The sequence below is a fragment of the Lagopus muta genome, chromosome Z (genome assembly GCF_023343835.1).
Source record: "Lagopus muta isolate bLagMut1 chromosome Z, bLagMut1 primary, whole genome shotgun sequence".
NCBI lineage: Eukaryota > Metazoa > Chordata > Aves > Galliformes > Phasianidae > Lagopus > Lagopus muta.
The window spans coordinates 68,628,194-68,647,576 of NC_064472.1; the positions used below are offsets into that span (position 1 = coordinate 68,628,194).

Below are 19,383 nucleotides of genomic sequence, written 5' to 3' on the forward strand. Positions count from 1 at the left end.
TGCTTATTTATCTGAACTATGGTAAATGCTGATGACAGGAAAAAAATCTGAAGGGTGGGCTCTTTATGCAAGGACCACTCTAAAGCTGTAACTCAAACAAAACTCCCCTCCTAGGTAGAATTAACAAGGCTGCTAATTAAAATGCAAAACGGGCAAATTGTGAGCAAACTCCAGATGAAGCAGAGGATGCAAGCAGTATCTCTCATTTTCTTCAAACAATCCAAGGGTGCTAAATTAACAAGCTACAGGGCTGGAGGTTTATGGGTGTTTTTCTTACTGGACGCATAAGCAGTTTTCATTGTAGGATTTGAGTCTGTCTTCTCAGAAGGAGAAACAAGACAAGGAAAAGCTCACTCCTACCCTTCCTCTCTAAAAGCACTTGTCTATTTCTCTCAAATTCATTTGCTCTAAAACCAGTCTTTTCTTATTTCTACTGCTCTATTATTTCAAATGGAAACTTTTATTCCCCTGCCACTAGTAACGGAAGAGCCTCTATTGAACCCATTCCTCCTCCAGGCAGAGCCCACACACATTTTCCTTGCCACGTTTCACACCTTTGTTCAGTTAGGGTGGGAACAGCCTAAAGTAAAGGTATCAAAGAGCCCTGGTCCACCAATGAATAAATCTTCTCATTCCATGAGACTGAAACGCCATAAAACTGTCCATATTTTCCTCATTGCTCATAGAAGAATGAGAAGAATGAGAAGTGGTAGACTACGTGGCTGTGGTAGACTTTCAATCACCAGAATTTTAAAAGTTTTAAAGTCTTTTCTCCTTCCAGGTATGCTCTGTTCAATGGGAAAATAATGCAGGATTTAGAGCACATAATCCCTGATCATAAAATCATAGAATCACAGAACCAGAGTATGGGCCTGGGTTGAAAAGGACCACAATGATCATCTAGTTTCAACGCCCCTGCTCTGTGCAGGTCGCCAACCAGCAGACCAGGCTGCTCAGAGCCACATCCAGCCTGGCCTTGAATGCCTCCAGGGATGGGGCATCCACAGCCTCCTTGGGCAACATGTCCCAGTGTGTCACCACCCACTGTGTGAAAAACTTCCTCCTAATATCTAACCTAAACCTCCCCTGTCTCAGTTTAAAGCCATTCCCTTTTGCCCTATTGCTATCCACCCTCAGAAACAGCCATTCCTGATGGTATTTCTCAGTGTTTCTTTAGCATTTTACTTGACCACTGTTATTTATTTGAAGAGCTGTTGATTCTCAGGATGCTGATGACAAAGCTATTTCAAATAGCTATTGCAGTTTTCCTATAGGAGACTAAAACACAGAAAGGACAGTATTTCCAAGAAAACTCATTTAATACGGTACAGCTCTTGAAGGATCTTCATTTTCACTTGCAAACTCTTGCAGAACCATTTGTCATATAGTTTCAAGATGTGTTTCCAGGTGTGAAAGTTCCAAGTTTGGCTCTGTTCTTATTGGGGTAGGTGAATTATCTCTTCAAACTGACCAACTAATTTGTAACCTAGAATCATGTACATGTGCATATACAAAAGGCTGCAAGACTTTTGCAGGTTACACATCCTTAGCACTGAGTATTTCTATAGTTTTATCATTTATAAGCTCTGTATTTTATAGCTATTAAATGTTTACACCAGATCTGGGCAAAGCTGTTTGTTTTTCATCTTGAATCTTTTAACACAAACATATTCCTCTTACAATCAGTAGCATAAGTTTTAGTTAAGACTGGAACTGCTGGGGTTATTTTATGACTGGGCATTATGCATTAGCAAGATGGAGAGAAGCAGTTATGAACATTTTTATTATTCTGTACGTTTAGGCTCAAGATATTTGTACTGACTTGATGCAGATTTTGTGAAAACGATTTAGCTTTCAACAGTGACCCCTTCTGGTGTGCATGGGGAGTTTGTCCGTGCCGAACACACTAATGAAACTGTCATTTCTGGTATGAAACACTTTGCTTTTAAAAGTTATCACTTTTCAGCTGTGATCTGAGGAGTGCACATGGAAGAAGGATTCTGCCATAAAGGCCTGGCTTCCTTCCTGACCTTGCTTTATTAAGACATCTCTGAGAACTCTTGAGCTTTTAAACACTGAATGTCATTTAACCAAGATCAATGCCTCTTAGCAGACCTGTATGACTTAGAGAATAGGAGTCAATGCTCAGTCCTGCACTAAATATAAAAGACTCTAGAAGTAAGGGTCTTTAGCAATAAGACCTGCCAAACAGTTCATTATTTTCTTTCTGAAGGTGAAATACTGAAATTCCCATTCTCACCGGTTCATTCCTCCCATTCTCACTGTTGCTTCTTTGTTTCTGAATTAAGAACGCTAATGTCATTTAAAAGTATATTCTTTGAAAAGTGACAACATTTCATTAGTACAGCTTTTCCTCCTCAGTGCTCTTATAGCATTTCATTCCAGTATTTGCTGGGTGTCTGCTGGCAGGGGTGAAGAGCCTGATCTAATTAGACGTGGTTCCATTGGGAACAGTTTATAGCATGCAATATTGCAGAGCTTATTTTTTCTTCTCCACACTGGAATACACTTGTAAAATCATCTAACTCAGCAGGAGGTGGGATCTATTTAGCCTCTTCCTTTGCTCCAGTGGTGAAGAAACATCACTCCATTTGCTCCTGCCAGTGCTCATCCTATCTGTCCTGCAGACCCCGGGGGCAGATTGCACAGCTTCCCTCGGTGGTTTGTTCTAGGGCTTGGAAAACACCAGCAGTTACTCCTGATATCCAAGCACCACTATCTTGCCACTGCTTAATGCTGCCTCTCTCTTACCCTGCTCTTTGTGGATACAGAGAGCCACTTCCATGGTAATACCTACACTGACTTTGGCCCACTCACCTCAGCTGACTGCAGCCTTCTTGTAGTCAGCTCTGTGTCTCAGACTCTGGTGTGAGGCTGTGAGCTTCCTGCACAAGCTGCCTTAGCAGACTTCATGAAATGATGATTACAGCCACATGGCTGTGAGAGCAGAGAGCCAGTCAGCTGTGTGCACCATGGACACACAAACACCCCCCTGGTGGCATGGCTGGAGATGCTGTCTTCCTTCAGAAAAGGTGGGATGGTCATCATAGAAGGAACTGTGATGATACTTCCTGAACAAAGGATTACAGTTTGCTGCTGTTCTTGAACTCTGATCCTTTCATATTTCTGACTACCTCTCCTGAGTTGTTATGGCAAACCAGGGAAATTGTGGAAAATTTTCTTGTTTGTTTTCTTTCTCCTTCACATTGTGGATGCCGGTCACTGTATCTGCAGACAAGAAGGTTGTTCTGTGGCAGCTTGAATCAAAGCCTACAGTCAGAGATGAGAGCTGCTACTCTTGCTGAGTCTGAGATAGGGGAGGTGATGACTGGGACAGAATAGCCGGAAATAGACTCTTGGAATGGCTGAGCAACTTACCAAATCAGTGGGAAAAAGGAAGGAAGGGAGGAAGGGAGGAAGGGAGGAAGGGAGGAAGGGAGGAAGGGAGGAAGGGAGGAAGGCAGGCAGGCAGGCAGGCAGGCAGGCAGGCAGGGAGGAAGGAAGGAAGGAAGGAAGGAAGGAAGGAAGGAAGGAAGGAAGGAAGGAAGGAAGGAAGGAAGGAAGGAAGGGAATCATAGAATCACTAAGGTTGGAAAAGACCTAAAAGATCACCCAGTCCAACCGTTCACCTATTCCCAATAGCTCCTACTAAACCATGTCCCTCAACACAACATCCAGTCTTTCCTTGAACACCCCCAGGGTCGGTGACTCCACCACCTCCCTGGGCATCCATTCCAGTGCCTGACCACCCTTTCTGAAAAGTAATACTTCCTCATGTCCAGCCTGAATCTCCCCTGGGAGGGAGGGAGGGAGGAAGGGAGGAAGGGAGGACGGGGGAAGGGGGAGGGGGAGAAGAAAAAAAAGAAAAAGGAAAAGAAAAAGGAAAAGAAAAAGGAAAAGAAAAAGGAAAAGAAAAAGAGAAAGAGAAAGAAAAAGAAAAAGAAAAAGAAAAAGAAAAAGAAAAAGAAAAAGAAAAAGAAAAAGAAAAAGAAAAAGAAAAAGAAAGAGAAAAAAAGAATAAAGAAGGCAGGAAAAAAAGCAATAGAAGAGGTTTGAAATAGTTAAAAAACAGTTAAAAGTCAGAGCTGGTCAGAACTGGCTATGATTTTTGCTATATTTTTTTCTGGGTTTTATTGTTAAATATATCTGAAGATTCCTTGTTCTGTTTGCTTCTTATAGTAATTGCATTTGATTCCAGAGCATAAAAGATTTTAAAGTAAAATCTCAAGGGAAAAACCACTGCCAAATTTTTTTTACTGCTGTATTCTCACAAGTGAAATGGAAATGGAAAAAAGGGCAAACCCAATCAGAGGAATTTGGCTCCAGGGTTAGCTTAGTTAGCTTTCAAAATCTTTTCTTTCCAAGTCTTTGACGGTGAATGGTTTATTATTTAAAATAAATAAATGAATAAATGAACTATGTAAAGGAAAATCAGGTGGCTTTTGTTCTGTACAGAATTTTTCTACCACTACGCTGCAGTTTCGCAGTCCAGCAGTATGAGGTACCCAGATATCTACAGCAGTATTTGTCAGCTTAAGGTGAACTGTAACTTGAAAAAATGTTTCTTAACAGTACTGACCCTGAAACTGCTAATTCCCAGTGCCATGAGCACAGCCAAATGAGAGGTGAAAAGTAGACGACAAGATAAAATTGCAGTTCACCAACACTGTCTCTCATCCTCATGCAAAAAGAGTAATTTAAATTGTTATGCAATTAGGAGATTTATCCATGTTTCTGTTTAAAAAAACCTGCAAGTTATGATCTTTTCTCCCTTCTCCTCAGTTTTGCCTCTGCCCGTTTTCAGATGTCTTGTACTTTCTTGCTCTTTGATTCCTTTTTCTGCGTCAGCCTGTGGCGGAAGATAGTGAGCCCGTAAAGAACACTTCTATCTGACCGACTGGTCACTGGCAGCCAGAAATTTCACTAATGAGTCTGTTTAATCAAGTTACCTGAGGTGAAGAAGATACGTGGGGAGACTTGCGGGAAAGGGAGAGACATTTGTCATAGCTTCTCATGCTACTCTTAAGTTTGTAAGAGCACAGTAATTCGGGTCAATGAGGGAAATCAGTGAACAAGAAGTAAGTCACTGAAGTGCGCTGCTGAATGAGGCTCAAGTGTGTACTCAGATACAGTGGGAACTGTGGATCACCAAAGTCACGGCAGCATGGAAATCTTTCTGAAGTTTTTCATGTTCTTAACTGACAACCAAACAAGAGCCATCTGCTGATTTAATGCTTACGGATCCTGTCTGCAACCTGCCCTCTTCCCAGATACATATCCTTTACGGACATTTAAAGACTCTGTTATGGTAAAGTCACTCATTTCTTTACCCTCTTTTAATATTACAGTTATCTGTAATACTACACAGTACTGCTGTGCGTTTCCTTCTTACACTTCTGCAGACAGCCTTCTGAGTGTTCTCCAGACAGAAAAGTCCTCCCTGCCTGCACCTGCCCAACACTGGTGCTCTGAGGTGCAAGAGGAAAGGTCCCTGAGGCTCTGGATCTGCACCCCAACACTCATCCTCGTCAGCTCCACTTCCATCACCTTTTGCAAATAGGCAGGGGTTGCAGTTTGAACTGACAGAATAATTCTTAGAGGATGACTTTGGATTTCTTTTTCATGCATAAATAAGACTGAGCCCAGCTGCCTGCCTGTATAGAAACAAGAATAATTGGAAAGGACTACGCCAGAATTTGTGAAGGGACACCATGCTGCTCTTTGACATACACTGGAAGTCAAGTGGATTCCTTCAAGGGAGAAATCTGTTCTTACCCCCAAGTCTGAAAGACTGCTATCAAACCCAGAACTTCAGAAGCCACGGCTTTCTTGTACAGCACTGGCCTTGCAGCTTCATCTTCATAGCTCTGTTAACCTTTTCTGAGCTCGGTGATGGAGAAGTGTATGCAGGACGACCAAAGGAGCTCAGCATGTTTAGATCAACCGAAAAGAACTTCAAGCAGAGATGTGATCTTCTGTAAATACATTAGGGTAAGCACTGAGGGAGGATAAGGACTACTGAAGTTAATGGATGATGTTGTGAGCTATAATGGCAGTCTGTTTGCAGCCTTCTGGAAAAACATCCCTATAGATCTTCATATTCCCTTCACTTTTGGAAAGATTTCTCTGTCAGCACGAGGTTAGAAATCATCCCCCCTCCTTTCTTTTCTCCCTCACATGAAAGATTTCAGTCTTCTATGCATTTCTGCAGCAGGTGGTCAATGCAGAAAATGGAACAACTGAGGAATTAAGGGAATAATTAAAGCCAAGTATCCTGCTATTAAGTCATTCTGGTGAATCATACCTACTGTATGGTAAAATAAAGTACAGAAAGAATTGTTTTAACCCATGAAATTCCATACCACATTCCAGTGTGTCTCCAGTGCATACACTCCTATTGCTGTAGTGACTCTGGGATGGTCAGCCTTGCTGACCTTAAGCTTCATACCAACATGTTTGTGTGACTGAGAGCTACTAGCCACATGTCTCAGAGGCAGATGATCTTATTCAGTAATGGTGGTGAACATATCCTTTTTTCCCATATGGTTGAACACCCAGCTATCAGTGTCTTCAGTGGTGCCTCTGAATAGGAAATAATTACTAGAGATGGAAAAATAACTGGCAGTGATGGAAATTAACAGTCTTCCTTTCTTCTTTAGTCTCCTACGATTATTATTAAACTTCTCCAAATTAATTTACCTCAAATCTTCTACTATACATTAAAATTCATTGCTACAAAATTTAACAACTCTTTTATCATCTCTGACTGCTTGTTTTCAGTTCAAGCATAATAAAGGGACCAATTTATGAGAATGAGATGGGTATACACAGAGCTCTTAAGCTCACTACTTTTCTTTGTGCACTAAGTATTATTCAGATTTCACAGTCAGCTGACATGTCTTCACTGATTTTTCCTCATGTCCTTTCTTTAGGAAAGGACGAAGCACACCTTCCCTTTCTGGAGAACTGTGCAAAGCAGAACATTAATTTGGCCTGTGTGCGTATATTCCAGGCACTTACAGGCTGCCAGGGAGTAGATATTGATCACAGTGGCTTTGGAGTGAAAGAAAGGCACTCATACTTCAAAGAACTCTCAAGCTGCAGACATTGCCCTGTCTGATTGCATAGCCCTTTGATCCTTCCTGAGCACCCACAGCTTAACACTTTCTGTTCAGCAAGATTGAGTGCCAGACACTGGGTGAAAAAATCAAAATGCCGAGCTGAGTGTTCAGTATTGTGTTAAAAAGGAGAGCCAACCTAAGATGCCAGGAAAAAGCAGCCTTAAAGTTGGATGTCCTTGGCAGCAGTGCCTGTTTAAGAAGGGTCCTTCAGTGTATGTAACAAGGTTGGCTTAGAGCACGGCACTGTCTGCAAGCTAAAAGCCCTTGTGCTGATTCTTGTTTGGAGCAGTCTGAAGCCATGGAGCAGGCACAATCTGAAGCCATGGGACTAAATCAAATAAGCAGAAAGAGAATGTGAAAAGCCACACTGCTACCATGAGAGGATTCTGTAGAGTCATCTCCACACTCCCAAGTGGCTGCACTTAGAGCTCACTTCCTGTAAGTGGGCAGCCTGAAGTGCGATCTCTTCACTGGGAAGCAGAAGTAGCAGAAGCAACAGCAGCACAGCCCATCTCCTCCTTGCTCTGAAGGCTCTGCCCACCGCTGAACCAGCTTCGAGCCCTGGCCACCTGGATGGGAGAACAAATGGTGCCTCCTGACCTAGGCTGCACAGGCCATCAGAGTGCCCCAGGAGGGAGAGAGGGACCAAATGGCTCCCACTTAAAGAAATGGCAGCTGCTGGTGGTTGCAGTTCACAGAGATACTGGGGAAAAACGGCTCTAACACAAAAGACAGGGTGTACAAAAGGGCAGGGTATGCTCTGCGCATTTTTCTTTCTTCTCTGTAAAACGAATGGTTGTGCTGAAAGTAATGCCTCCTATTTATTTATTTCCGTGGAAACAACAACAGATATGAAGAAACCAATAACACTATTTGATAGAGCAAATTCTCAGCTGCAAAACACTGTTTTCCAACACGATCATACAATATTTTTTTATTTTTTTATTTACGTATTTTTGATGATGAAAAAGAGCCTGCATGCTACGCTTGTAACAATCTGCACCAGTGGAGGTGTCCCACTGTTATCACTGCTGAAATGCAATGCTCACCACCTCTCTGTGCTCACATACACCGTTCAGAAAGCATCAATGAAAGTTAAGGGTGCCATTTTTTCAACATGGAAGAATTCATTGACACCTTCACGACAGATTCACTTCCACATCTGACACCATTCTGTCAGACTGCCCCTCTGCTCCCATCTAATAGATGGCGGCAAAATGTAACAGAATATTGGCAGAAACGCTCAACCTCTAGTTCTGTATCACCAACTTCTGCCTCTGACACTGTGGGCCAACATCACAAAACAGGAGACATTACTTTTGGAGTACCCCTCATAGAAAAATTGTTACTTGCCCCCTTAGTACAATACCAGAACCTTAAGTTGTGTCATAAAGATATGTGCAAGGCCTAATCATTAGTTTAATTAAAATCCTCCCACAGAGTAGCCTTCTTTTAAATGACTATAAAGTATTCACCACTCCTGTGTTCATTGCAAAATACATAATTTAATTTTTTAAGGCCATTGGCAATGGATAAGTTGTGTGACAGGTGGTGGATAAATTCCCTGTAGAAATCACTATTTTTTGCTGCAGTAATTTTTCTTAGTTCTCTGATCTCTTAGATTTCAAAAGCAAGGTCACAAACTTTAATTTTTTCTAAGCTTTTCTCTCCGCGATTGCAGTTTCATTACATCCTCTTACTTTATCTTGCAGAATTTGATGGATGTTATATGTACAGGAAGGCAATATATGAGTAAGGAAACCAAAAGGAAAAATGCATAAATCTGGATAGATCTCAGGCTAGACTTTTTTCTTCAAGAAACAAATAAATGTTTAATCTGCAACTTTATTCTTCACAGTTCTCCCAAAATACTTCCTTTTCTTAGATATCTGTATTCTCAGACATCCACATGATAGCTGGGTATTGGGTTTTGGGGTTTGGTTTTTTTTTTGGTATCTTGATAATTAAATGTAATTTTGAATGTTAGTTTCATACACTTATGGAAAACCCCTCCTTTACATTTTTCAGTGTAAGCAACAGTTATTCCCAAACAATATGACCATGGCCATAGTAGTCCTATAGGAGTTCACCTGGAACTGAGTTGTCTTTCATAGGGCCAGTTGGCCAAATTTAGTTGGCCACAAACAGTGATCTTAACCAGAAAGAAGTCTGATGGCTAAAAGGCTTGCAGAAAAACAAACAAACATATGGGTCATTGGTAGAAGTTAAGAGGATATTGCGTACCTGATAGGATGAAAAACACAGAGATTAATACTGGGATATTTTTTCATTTGTACTTTGTGATTGACTGCCTTCAGTGTATGACTAGGCACACACCACATTCAAGATAAAGGCCAGCTTTTTAAAGACTATGATTTAGCTTTGATCTACTCTAATCCCATCTGCTTTGCTGTGTGATTATTGACGGATCCATCTTGCAGAACTTTCACTACCCTTTGAATAAGAGGAGGAAAAGAGTTACTACAGCAGCTGTGAAGGCCTTTAGAGGGGAGATTTTTGGTGTAACTTGAGCAATGAACTACTGTTGTCTATGAAAAAGTCTCCCTTAATGACATGCTTTGGCATCTGCTTTATTTTTGCTTTCTTATGTGCCAGTGAATACTTTCCTTTCCCTCATTACTGTTTTCTCTAGGGACTTCCCACAAAATATGTAAAACACTCATATATTTCCTTACAATACCTGAGAGATGGTTAATGCTGGCAGCTTCAGTATTCCTTCTATACCTCCCCCCCCCATCAGCTCTATTAAGAATACCTTTGTTTAGTCTCTGGAAAAGCAAAATACACATATTTTTACTGCCGTCCTGAGGAACTGTTTTTTCCCTGCATCGTGCTGTGATACTGCCTTCAGTCACATCATGCTGCAAAGCACCTTTTTTTTTTTTTCTTTATTACATTAAGATGCAATGAGTTTAAAATTACAGACTTCGTTTAAGGTGACATTTAGTTTCAGATGTTTCTAATCCTAACTACTTACACTCAGTTAGGTACTCGGGAAGGTTCACTGTTTAAAGGGCTTTCAACTGGCATCAGAGGAGTAATGTTCATTTTTTCTTCAGAACAACTTAAAACAAGCCCAAGTCATAGTGAATCATTTGAACTGTGAATCATCGGCTCTGTGACCACCACTTTCCCGATGTACAAGCAGTGAGTAGTCCTTCAGAGCTTCCTGCAAGAACACGTGTTTCATTGCTATATGCAAGTCTGCATCAAAAATGTATCAGCAGTACAGTAGTGGTACCAAATGGTAATTCCTGAATCATCTCAGTCATGTCAAGCATACAAGTGCTGAGAACAGTTATCATAGAATCATAGAATCACCAAGGTTGGAAAACATCTCTAAAATCATCCAGTCCAACTTCCACCTACCACAGATATTTCCCACTAAACCATGTCCTTCAGTACAGCATCTAAATGTTTCCTGAACACCTCCAGGGACAGTGATTCCACCACCTTCCTGGGCAGCCTATTCCAGTGCCTGACCACTCTCACAGAGAAGACGTATTTCCTAATATACAGTCATGCAAACTGAGGCCATTCCTTCTCATCCTATCACTAGTTACATGGGAGAAGAGGCTGACCCCCACCTTGCTACAACCTCCTTTCAGTTGTAGTTGTAGACAGCAATAAGGTCACTGCTGAGACTCCTCTTATCCAGGCTAAGTGATCCCAGTTCCCTCAGCTGCTCCCCATAAGACTTGTGCTCCAGACCTTTCACCAGCTTCATTGCCCTTCTCTGGACACGCTCCACAGCCTGGGATTGCTGTGGCCAAAGTGCAGGACCCAGCACTCGGTCTTGTTAAACTTTCTCCCATTGGCCTCATCTCAGCAATCCAGCCTGTCCAGATCCACCTATAGTGCCTTCCTATCCCCAGGCAGGTTGATGTTCTTCCCAACCTGGTGTTGCCTGCAAACTTACTGAGGGTGCACTCAAAACTCTCATCCAGGTAATCAATAAGGACATTGAACAGGATGGACCGCAATACTGACCCCTGGGGAACACGTGTGTCTGGTTGTCAGCTGGATTTGTCTTCTTTCACCATCTCTTAGCCTGGCCATCCAGCCAGTTTTTCACCCAGCAATGAGTGTATCTGTCCAAACCATGAGCTGCCAGTTTCTCCAGGAAGAAGAACTCCCAGGAACTGTGGGAGACAGTTTCAAAGGCTTTGCAGTAGGCTACACCGAGAGACCTTCCCTCATCCACCAGGCAGGTTTCTGGATCATCAAAGGAGATCAGGTCAAGCAGAACCCGCCTCTCATGAACCAGTGCTGGCTAGATCTGATCCCCTAGTTGTACTGTATGTGGCATGTGATCTCCCTCAGGATGACCTGCTCCATAACCTTACCTGGCAGCAAGCTGACAGTCCTGTAGTTCCCCAGATGACCCTTATGACATTTCTTGTACATGGGAGTCACACTGGCAAGCCCCAATCCTCAGGGACCTCTTCAATTGATCAGGAATACCGATAGATGATGGAAAGTGGATTGGCTATCATCCCTGCCAGCCTCCTCGGCATCCTGGATCCCATTTGACCCTATGGGCTTGCAGCAGTCCAGGTGTAGTAGCAGGTCTCTTAACTGTTTCTCCTTGAATTGTGGGGGGATTATTCTGCTCCCCATCTGAGATTTCCAGGGGGTAGAGTGCTCCAAGGAAAACTGGTCTGACTTTTAGAGACAGATGTAAAGAAGGCATTGAGAGCCTCAGCCTTTTCCTTATCCTCAGTGGTCATGTTCTGTGCCACATTCAGTAAGGGATGGAGATTCCTCTTCACAGTGCACTCTGCTGGCTTCCCTGCATGTAGGAGCACCCCACAGCCAGACCCACATGGCCTCTGCTCTCCTACTTCACCTTCTTGACTGCCTGATGTTTTCCTCCTCCCACCTGGCTAACTCAGGACAATGCTTTTGCAAAATGAAGTGGCTTCACCTGTTGAGCATAATATTTAGCTTAATTTGCACACTTACAAAAAGCTCAACAGAAATATTTGAATGGGAAAATGTCAGTGGCTCATTACCGGATCCTGACTGAGATTAGGCATGACTGCAATTAATCACTGCAGGATGACATTAAGCTTAATGTGACTGACCTCCTCTGCAATCTTGAAGAGAGCACAGCGATTACAAAGAGTAGATAACTACAACGGTGCTGCTTCCTGTCCTAGCCATATGTGTTCTGCAGCATTAGCACTGTTTACTATTTCTACTGTTTCGTCTATCAACAAAAAACTGAATTGACTTTCACATGTGGCCTCATTTGTACAAGGTAGTTTTCTCAGATATAAACCTGTTTACATGAAAATACTTGGTCAACCTCTCACAATATTGCTATGCAGTAGTTATGGATCAGAGTCAGGATGGTCAAGGACGCTACTGATAGGATGCAATGCTGTCAGAGACCAAATACAACAACTTCCACTTCCACATCAGCAGCACACAAAGCTCAGTTGTATCTGGAGGTGGTAGGCAGACAATCCATCCCCTGCTGAGTTCTTCTTCTCTGGAGACATTCAAAATCCACCTGGATGGTGGACAACCTACTGTAGGGAACCTGCTTTAGCAGAAAGTTGGATGGGATGATCTGCAGTGATCTCTTCCAACGCTTAAAATTCAGTGAAATGTCATTGCACAGTGAAAGCATGTGACCTCAACACTGTCAATATGCACCTTGTTCAGTGGCAGTGGGTGCTGCTGTTTTGCTCCAAGCTACTGCAACATTCTGCTAGCCTGGCAAAGCCGCATGGCACTGCAGCAGGGAAGGAGATGCCAGCAGGTGGATCACACTTGGACTCCTTGCTGAGCACCAAAAGCTCAGCAAGACTCTACTTACACCTTTAGAGGTGGGAAATAACATCACATCATAGCATATCCTGTTCTGAGTGGCTGGTACCTGTCTTCTGCACAGCAAAGGGAGTGTGAGATGAATCCACTAGGTTTCTTTAAAACAACCTTCCTGCTATACATATTTCCAGTGTGTAGGAGCTGTTTAAATGCAAGTGCCCTTTACATAAGGACATCAGTGTGTGCCAAGCATTTAATTCACATAACTGCTGTGGCCGATGTGCTAGTTCTTTGCTGTATGTTCTTGTGCAGTACAGAAACTCCCATGACACCTGTGTTCTAACTATTAATACAGCTTCAAACAACTGATACTGGTAACGTTGCTGAACACAGCTTTGGCCAGACTAGTATCTTGATTTCTGCATTCTCAAAAAAAGCACTGCAATTAAGAACTGTCTATTAGACGGGTTTCTGGACAGGCAGAGAAGATGTGAGCTCCCAGAAGTGCTCTGTGTGGGTTTTTTTCCAGGTGAAAAGCATGCTGTAACCAGCAAGTCAAAAAGCCTGCTCCCTGGTCCTTTGGCTACACTGCAGTCTGAGCCATGGTGGACTCATTTCTCCAGCCCTGAAACCAGTCCCCACATGCCAGATATGAGCTGCCATGAGGAGCTGTCACTTACCCATCTACCTGGAGCACCTCTTAGCAGCAGAGCTGCATTGAGCTCTCTAGCAAGAGAAATATTGTTTGCTAAGGCTGTTAACTCCTGCTACAGATTCTGATCTCAAATATTTATTTTAATAAGAGATGGGCTTGTTCCTTGTCACTTTTGTTACATTTACTGATACAACAAAGCAAACGTATGAAAAGGTGTCTTTCTCAAGTATTTTGCTAGTATGAGAATTGCAGATTTAGCCCTCCACCACATTAAGCTTCCTGTAAAGTGCATTATCAGAACAGGGCAAAACCCAGGGCAGTCCTCTTGCCTTGCTTCAACTGATGGATGGCATATACCTACTGTTTGTGAACAGCGAAGTAGCTTCCAAGCTGAAAAACTACTTATTTCTAAAAGCAGAATTTCTGATCTTACAACCTGAATAATAGATGGAAATGGCAGCCATTTAATCTTTGTTCCCAATATCAGCTTAATAAATCTTATATTATAATAAAGGGAACAGGGATAGTAAAATCAGTGTTGGCTGTTCCTGATCAACACTCATCCAAGGGCTTTTGAAACAGAGGTGTTCAGAGCCCGCAGCACATCTGATGTTGGCAGCATTGGTGGCTTCAGCTGGCTGCAGCAGGAGCTACACTTCCAAAATGCAGCTGTTGGTAAACACAGCTGCTGCTGCGTTGCTCTCCTGCAGCATGTGGTGGCTGCAGGGCACACAGTCAGCTGTGTATAAAAATCACTCTGAAAATGCTTCAAGTGACACTGCGGTGCTCTGGTGGGCACACTCTCCTAGGTCAAGTTGCAGGTGGCTCAGATGTCTCAATGCAAGGTATTCTAAGGAAAGCACAAGAATTTCCACCTTGCTCTATTAAGTAGAGCCTCGGTGTGACAGGAGGTTTGGAAGGGCTTTTGTTTGTTAGGGTCCTTGAAAGGGATGTGTTCTGTCAAAATGCTTCTCACTGGGACATTATGGCAGAGCAAAGTGAATGTGATTGTGGAACAGGCTGTCCGGGGAAGTGGTGGAGTCACTATTCCTGGAGGTGTTCAAGAACCATGGAGATGTGGTATGGAGGGACACGGTTAATGGGCATGGCGGGGATGTGCTGATGGTTGGACTTGACCTTAGAGGTCTTTTCCAAGCTTAATGATTCCATGATTCTATAAGGCAAAGGAAACAAAGCACAGTGAGGCTTTGAAGGGTCTATAGTTTGCTTGAAAATTTTCAGAGACTTATTAGACAACTTTCTGTGATGTTTCGACTCAGTGAAATTATGAATTCTTGTCGCCCTGTTAGGTCTGTGTTTCTACAGTTTTATTGTTCCCTAGCTGTACTGGTGTCTTCAGATATTATCTATGCTACTCAGTCAGGCAAAGCTCCTCCTGAAGTTCTACAGCTCTGCCAAAACAGAAAGCATGACAGGAGTCCTGATTTTTCAGTTGCACTTCTCCTCACTTGTGAATAGGAAAGTGACTACTATATGCTCTCTGTTCCCTCTATCTGAATATTTTATTTCATTTCCTGACAACAATCATGTTGGATGTGGTATTTCGCTGACATAACCAGTCCTCAGATATTCAGAACCCTCTCTAAAAATGCTGATTATTTTCGTAATCACCTAAAAATACAATTGCTTTTTTTGTAACGAGGTGATGACACAAGGCAATCAGTGGGGCATTTTTATTCTGTCCCTTCAGACACATTAAGCAGACTTTAATGCACTAATACAAAGAGTAAACAGTGCATTAAGCAGAGTCCTGCAAGAAGCCTGCAGAGCTGTGCTGCGAGCAGACTCACACACACTTCCTCAGCACCACTTCTGTGCGTCAGCAAAGGGCACTTCAGACCACAGTTGGGCGATCCCAGAACGCTCACATTATAACTTAATGCAAGACAGAGCCCTGCCATTATCTTACTGGCAAGGGAAACCTCACTCCCTGACATGGAGTCCTTCTATTTCTGGATTCATGCTCCCAGACAGGTTTGTAAAATTGGGAAAGTTCCTGGAAATAGGGGAAGATCGTTGGAAATGTGCCTAGAGAAACTTTGAAATGCCTGAGGACTTGAACAGTGGCACACAGGATCAGGATCTGCAGGTAGACAGAAAGCACAACATCAGTGTTTTCCTTATAGCTCCTCAGGATCGACTCCAATCTGCCTCACTTGAGGGTGAGTGTACATGACTCTGGGAAATGAATTACCAGGTTATATTAAAAAAAAAAGCTTCTGTAGGACATAAACCTACCATAAACTTCTGTAAGTGTAGGTGAACACTACACTAAAACAAATATTTCATGAATTACAACATATTTTTTCAGTATCACTCAAAAAGGCCTGCTCTCTAATGTCTGTACATACCAAAGAAGATAATCAAGTCTCAAAGATAGAGAAAGTAAATATCAAAATCAAGACAGAATGCCACAGACATAAAGTGTGATTCTGTTCCCAAGCTCTGTATGCAACACTGCAGAGCCTGATCAAATGAAGGAAGTGCAAAAAGCTACCAAATCTTTTTTTCCAATGAAAATAAAAACACATATTATAAGGCAGTGTTGAACTGCGACCACAGCTGTTCTAAGATAAAGCTGTCATTGACTGCTGAAGTAAATAATATCTTGCTCTGCCCCAAGACTTAGTTTTCCTCTCCTGGAAATCAAAAGGACACTTTTGCCACTGATTCCAGTGGGAGTAAACTCAAATGCAAAGAAAGCAAAAAAGGAAGAGAAAAATGAGAAGAATTATCTTCAACAGAGATTCAGTCCTCCAGCTCATACAGATCCGATGGACTATGCAAGATTTTCCTGTGTAACAGATCAGCGTTTCGCTTAGCTGTAAAAGAGGAACAAGTGTATTTGTAATCATTGTAAGCATAATGAGATCCTCCTTGTATTGTTAAACTGACATATACTGTTCAGAATTCTTTATATGTAGTTTAGAGAGCTTGTTAATTGTGCTTGGCATGGCTGCTAGCCAGCTGTATGGTTGCTTGAAGAAACCTGGTCATCTTCAACAGTCTTGAAATCTGTGCAGCCGGCAGCTCTGTCTTCACGTGATTACACAATTGGCTTGCACTCACCCATGCTCAAAGACACTCCAGCATGTGGCCCCTTCAAGCTAATGATAAAGTGCTGAGCTGCATCTGCATTTTAAGTACTTTCCCATATGGAAAGGTTATGGGACTTGGCAGCTCCTATGATCCTGAGAAATCATTTCTCTTGGCTGCCCAGTCCAGTTCTTTGCAAGACTGGCTCTTGAGTAACATGCAGCTCTTAAAAGTTTAGGTACAATATTTCTGCACCTGGAGCTTCAGCCAAAGCAATATGAGGACAGGGCTGCTGGATAATTAAATGTCTCAACATGAGATCAAGGAAGCCAAAGCTGCCAGTTCACTATGTAACTACCTATCCTCCATGAAGAACTACTGTCATTTTCTGTTTGCGAATTACTCCACAGGTCTTTGCTTGGGGATAGGTGCTATGTGCCTATGGATACCTGAATATGTACCATTAGACTGTCCTGGCTATGTGGAGTGGGATATATTTCTTTGGACTTGGATCTGTAGGAAAATAGCTGTAGTAATTTTGTTTGGATCAAAAAGAGAACTAAAGAATTGTGCACACCTATGAGCTCATAAGAAAGTATTTAAAGCTCTCCATAAAGTCCAGCTGGGATATCTTCTGTCCCACATAGGTGGATAAACAAGAAAGAGATGAGTATGCTACACGTAACTACACGTGAACTTTAGATTCTACAATATTTTTGCCAGTAGAAAGAAATCAGATTCTTCAACACCTGTAAATATCGTAATAAAAAGAATAGAATTCTCATGTGGAGATTACAGTGAGCTGGTAGTGAGACAAGCCAAGCTAAACAGCTTGGCTGTAGACTAGCTCAACATTCATAGCTCCATAAATGTGTGATCACACTTCAGCCACTGCTATTTCAGTCACAAAAATGAATGTAGTGAAAATAATGTCACTCAGATTCTTTTCATGTATCTGAACAGACGATGAATTACATGTTCTAAGCACAATCAAAGCACCAAAAAACACGTTATCTCGTTTGTGGAAATAGCCCACTAATCCTTTTGGGATGTGTCTTGAATGGGACTTCCTCAGTACCAGGTGGGTCAGTGGGCTTGAGGGACAACTGGAGCACCCCATCACTCACAGCAGAACACAGGAAAGGGACATGAGATGTGACCCTCACCTCCGTCACCCATTTAACTGGGGGAACAGCATCTGTGAACGTCATCCAACCTTCTGGAATCACACATATAAACATCTCTAAGTATATACTAATGTTTTGCAAGACTTTAATAATGGTTTTCTTGTTGTACTGCTGAAATTGATCCTGAACGCATAGTTCATTGACTGCCAATTAATTTCATATCACTAATGAATCTGAACACTTGGATCATGATTTGATGATAATGATGATTTCAACATTTCTACAGCTCTAGAGCTGGAAATGATTGCAAAAGAAGTACAGCAACTTACACTTAAAGCATGGTGAAATATTGTGTTCAAACCTGAAACATGATAGTTACTTTTTGTAGTGAGGATTAAACACACCCCTGTTCAGTTTCCACAACCTTTTAATACAGACATTTGCCTTTTGTCAGATTTCCAAGCCCTCCAAACATTCTGTAGTTCCTCATTGCAATCCTTTGCAATGAAGGACAAGGAAACTATGCCACATATTCAAGGCTGATAAATTAAGCAGAAATCCATCAAGAGCAGTTTTGACATAGCTGGTATTATTTCCGGCTTCCAGCCTTACTTTCTCTGTTTCAGGTGAAGATTGTACCCAGGGTTCATTCAGTGACGAGTCATCTATTGTGATGTACATACTGTGTTACCAAAGGTATCTCACTGGCTTTGTACATTACTTACATAAATAGTGGCACTACTAAGAATGGATAGGTTTAGTCAAGGTGGCAAGCGAAAAGCAAATAGTTTATTACACATTAACACATTAATGATCAGATGTATGAGAGTCAATGAATCAGTCAAACTAACTACTGGATGTGCAGAAAATTCATCAGGAATATTTATGATGTCTGCTTTGGTGGCAGCTGAGATCTTAGTAACTTCTAGGTTCAGACTGGACAACAAATGGAGGAACTTTCTGTCTGCTCTGGAGTTTGAGCCTGACCTTGGATAACTCCTAAGGAAGCTTCCTTGTCCCATCAGTTTATATAAAGTCTTACATAAACTGCTTTTGGAGTGCTGCTCTTTGATGACACTACAGCAGACTGGGCCAAAAGACAGAGATAGCAGTATGACCTTACTGCTTTTCCTTGATACAGCCCTTGACAATGGAATCCTTCCATCTTTTACCCTGGGAAAGCTTGCACCAAACTATAAGCATTGACCTTAGACACTGTATGAGAGAACTCATTACTAGCCTTTGTCAGGAGATGGCTTCCCATGACTCCACAGCAAGTCTCTTACCCATTCCAAAGCAACATTTGAAGTTCGGTGCTGCCATTCTTTTCAAGAGTGTACATCAGTGTATCTTGAGACAACATGACAATTTTTTATGTTGCATTTTTCCTTCAGGAACAGTAAGCACTCCCGGGCTGCTCCAGAAGTAATGCCTCCTATTTTATGATGTTGGCCCATTACATTAGAGGTGTATGTTGGTGGTATGGCAGTAAAGGATGAATGTTGCCAACAATATTCCATTCCATTTTTTTGCCATATTGAAGATGGCAGCAGAGGGGCAATCTGACATAATTTGACAAAATAGCAACTGACATGGAAGCACA

The 19,383-nt window shown here is 42.2% G+C and overlaps 1 protein-coding gene across 1 annotated transcript in view; it reads left to right on the top strand.

The window, feature by feature from the left end:
* Positions 1-19,383, top strand: part of C9orf72 (C9orf72-SMCR8 complex subunit) — a 59,648-nt gene that overhangs the window by 23,172 nt on the left and 17,093 nt on the right. The window lies entirely within an intron of this gene.